This window comes from Harmonia axyridis, chromosome 3 (genome assembly GCF_914767665.1).
Source record: "Harmonia axyridis chromosome 3, icHarAxyr1.1, whole genome shotgun sequence".
NCBI classification, from domain to species: Eukaryota; Metazoa; Arthropoda; class Insecta; order Coleoptera; family Coccinellidae; genus Harmonia; species Harmonia axyridis.
The window spans coordinates 25,657,085-25,661,828 of NC_059503.1; positions in this window are offsets into that span (position 1 = coordinate 25,657,085).

The window sequence follows — 4,744 nt, forward strand, 5'->3', positions numbered from 1 at the left end:
TATCGTTGAAATTATTCCATACAGTAGCTTGGCGTCTTACATTGAGGATGATTCCTTTTTGTTTTTCCGGAAAACACGCCAACTTAGATAGTAGTTGGAGTAGTTGGGTTATCTTACGGCATTGCGGTTTAAAACGTTTGATATTTATGACAAATTTCAAACATTCTTCTTGTTTCATATACAGGGGTAAGATTGCGCACGATTCATATGTCTTCAATTTTTCAATTGTTGTTCATTGTCTATTTCATTATTAATTAGTACGCCAATTCCATTTTTCTAGATATTTTTATGTCCTTAAAATGATAGGACTTTTTGTATTGTTTCAAGCATTTTGTTTACTAAGAATGTAGAAATCATGATCATACGCCAATATTTTTATCAATGAAAATTCGCTATTGGTGCAGATTAAGCTAACAGCTAACTTGGAAGGCTAAATTTTTATAGATTTCATGGGTAGAATGCTCATAATTATTAGTTAAAGCAATTATCATTGGCTGTTTAGTACTTGCCTAAAAGAAATTTATTGAAGATAACAAAAATATTATTTAAAAATTTGAATTGACATGGCGCCAGGAGCTTTTAAGTGATCGTTCATTCATGCGTATATTGCGTTCTTTTCAGATTGTCAGATATTCTTTTTGTATAAGGACCGAAATTTTATTCCCTAATTAATTGAATTAATTAATTTCTTCTGTTTACTACTGTTGTCTACTTGGGAGACTTACCTTCCTACTGCATGTCACTTTTTTCTTCTGTTTGATTCTTAGAAAGAGTTATTTCCTCTCATCTGTCATTCTTATTTCAATTTGTAATATCTTTCTTAATTCCTTATTTTCATGCTCTTTCAGCGTTTCTTTTGTCTTCTTTCTTTGTATATTAACTATTTCCTTTATAGTTTCAATTTTCAATTCTTCTCTGATTTGTTGGTTGGTTATATACCATCGGGCGCCAACCGCTGTTCTTTAGAGTATTTAGCGTACTTTGCAACTGATCCTTATTATTGTCTTTCGCATTGTACCAGGTTACTCCTGCATACGTAATGATTGGTATTAGCACTATTTTTATTATCGTCAGCTTGTTTTCCAAGGAAAGTTTTCTTTAAGGGTTGAGCAGGTGAGCAGCGGGTACAGTCTCCCGTGCAATTGCCTTTTTTCTGTTTTATTCTATCTGTTTGTTAAAGTTCATTCTTTTATCTAGTTTTACTCCTAGATGTTTTGCTTCCTTTTTCCATTCTATCGTCTGATTTTCTATTTTGACATTTCTTGCTTTCTCTTTCTTTACTGTTGTTTCTCCGAAGTAGATTGCAACTGTTTTCGATGTATTCACTTTGAATCTCCATTTCTTGAAGTATGCCATCAGTTTATCTAGGTCCATCTGTAATTGCCTGGTAATTGCTTTCCTCATTTTACTATGATAGTGGTGTCATCTGCAAACTGGGCTATCTTGCATCTATTCATTTTTGGTATGTCTGTCATATAGGTATAAGTTGAACCGATCCTATCACCGATCCTTGGGGAACTCCGGCTTCAGTTTCTCTGATCGTCGATTTGGTACTATCGATATTCACTCTAAATTTTCTATTTGTCGGGTACGATTGTATTAATCTCGTAAGTTTGATTGGAAATTTCATCAACTTCATTTTGTATATCAGACTTTGATGCCACTAGTGACATCAAGCATAGCATAGCACATGATGGAAAATTTAAATTGGAATATCTATGCAAAATTTGAGTTGAATATCTTCTGAAGGTGAGGTGCTATGAGAAAAAAAAATCAAAATTTAACATCTTGTAGGTATCTCGAAAAAAAGCGTTTGCGAATCCATGTTTATAGGTACGATTTGTTTTTTGAATAATCCGAGAAATCTGTCATTTTCGTTTGTACCTTCAATTCAAGAACATCCTGTAAAGTGCTTGTTTTGCGGACGTAAATTAAAACTTGTTGGTATATAATAGTATAAAAAAAAAACTATATAATGTTGAGGGCTGATTTTAGGAGCGAAGAACAAGGACACTTCCACACCCAAGGGTGTAGTTTTTCAAATGCTTATTCTAGAATCGACCCCCATCAAATTCATTTTGTTTTCTGTCGAGTCAAAACAGGTTCCTTGAAGCGAAGGTAATTTGAGACAAAAAAATCGAGTGCAGATATATCAGGTGAATATGGTGGTTGTGCCATGAGATTTATGGGCTTACCAGGAATTATTTCAAAATGGACAGTCTTAGATGGGGCGTTATCTTAGTGCAAAAATAATCAGTTTTCTTTTCAAAAGTAATAGATATTGTGGAATTATTTTAGGAAAATTGTAATTTTGTTTTCTGTCTGTATTAAGACCAAGTTTCGAGAGAATTTCACTAGCTAGAGAGCGAATCGTGTTTATAATTAATGAAACACAAACAATAAAATGTGAAGTCATTCTTTTTATGCGAAATGAGTTAGGAGTTATTCATTCTCTGGATTATGTTTTCAGTCAATTTAATCCAGTCGTAAAACCAACTTTTCCTTCTACTTGTTCTATCTCGCTCCGGACGGTGGAGGTTTGTGAATAGAAATTATTAAAAGTTTATATTCATAGCGTGAGTTCTGTATGATGAAGTTTTTTTACAGTTCTACCTTCCGTAGAACAGGTCTCCTGATCATTTACGCCCCCCTTTTTTGCTCTCACACATTTCATTTCCCAACCGGAACTGTAGAATTTCGGTAGATTAAAATTGTCAGGGTCGTATCTAGGACTATCTATTTGCGAAAAATTTGTCTTTCTTTCATCTCATTCATACATTTCGATGTTTTTTCATTTTCGAAATGGAAAGTAGTTTTGGATGAAATGAAAACGATGCCAAACAATGAGATATATTGTACGAAATGAAGCAATATCTTGATGATTAATAAAATTTTAAATAATATTCTTGAAGTGATTATGTGTGATTTTTCCACAAATCTGTGTTCGACACACATATGCTGAGAGATTCTTAACAATTTTTTCTAGAATATTTTCATTTATATGTCTAAATCTACGATTAGAAGAATCTCTAAAAATTACAAAAAACAAAACAAAATAATTCAATAACAAAATTTTCGGTGATTGATTACCATTTGTGTACAATTTTGGGTTAGGGAACAATAATAATTTCAATTTTTATGCAAACTTTGATGGTGGTAGCGTCCCCAGAACTATAGAAAATTCAAGCTATATATCGAAAAGAGACCAGTATTTCAGTATCAACAAGTTGGACTAGGTTAGAATTAATTTTTTATTGTTTATTGCAGAATAATCATGCGAATGTTCATGAAACTCACATGTTCAGATGTGAATGTTCACATCTCATATTTTCTTCAATTGGGTGCGGTTTCATTTGAGCATTTGAGCTCAAGGAGTATTTTGGACAAAATATTACTTAGATGGTAATGCAATTTTTTTATTTCATTACACAGCCCAAAAAAAGAAAAAACAAATTTGGTGCTGGAAATCCAACTGATTTTAAATGTTTTTGATATGCTGATTTAAAAAATTGTCACCAAATTTTTTGAGATACAGGTTAATTGATGATATTTCTGATACTGGTCACAAATAATGGAATAAATATATTTTTAGCATACGAAACAGAAATTTCCTGCTCAAAGTAAGAATTTCATTAGCCAAATATATGATCCTCCCCTACCATACCTGCTTCACCCCCACTTAAAAGTCAGGTGAATCGTCTCCTGGTCAATTAAGTTTATTATTGAGTTTTCGCATGTGATGTTGCGCTTACATTTTGTGTTATTTGTTAATTAAAATTGAACTGAAACAATGACGTGCACAATCAGACATCTCGATGTTGTTGTTATGTATGTAGCAATTACACTTTCAAAAGAAGCAGAAAAACTATTTCTGAGTTTGTGATAAGAAATTATCATGACTATTTTGGCATGCATTTGAGAGATCAGGATAAATCTTGGGTTCCACTTTCATAAAACATGTGTTGCACATTTCCGACAGTTGGAAAGAGGAAATCCTTCAAGTTTAGTGTATAAATGGTTTGGAGAGAACCTTATTATCATCATGACAATCGTTATTTTTTGGAGAATTATTAAAGGATGATCAGAAGCAATAGATATGAATGGACATATACCCTGATCTAGATTTTGCAAGAAAGCACGTATTGCATTCGGAAAAAAAACATCTGTTCCATCTTTGAGAAGTCTTCCTGAGGTCCTAGAAGAGTTTACAGAAACATCGTCTGATGAAGTTCAAATAATACAACCTATTGATGGCAGGGAATCTGATTCCAGAAATCAGCAGTGGTTCAACCAGAAGAACTAAAATATCTCCTAAGAGACCTCTACCTCTCAAAGGAGTGTGCTACTGCTGCAATATGTTCTTGCATCCACATTGAAAGAAAAAAACGTGCTTCACTTAAATTACGCTTTGGAGTCTCCAGCGAAACTACCCTACTGAACACCTTGCTTGAAAATCATACCTATAAAAGGAAATTTTCAAGTGATAAGTGACTAATGTATGTTAATTTTGTAATGAGTACTTAAATGGATGCGTTTTATTAAATTGGCAATAGAAATAGCTTTGAACTGAAATATACACAGGTTGAAAATAAAAATGCTAAATCAGATAGACAAAAGCTGAGCTGAGGGCTATTCTGCATTCTGCACCCAAAAATTAAGCACTTGAAAAATCAAATTACGGGCACCAAAATTCCTGTATTATTTTTATAAATGATAAGGGATGGTTAAAATCGATAAAAAATAA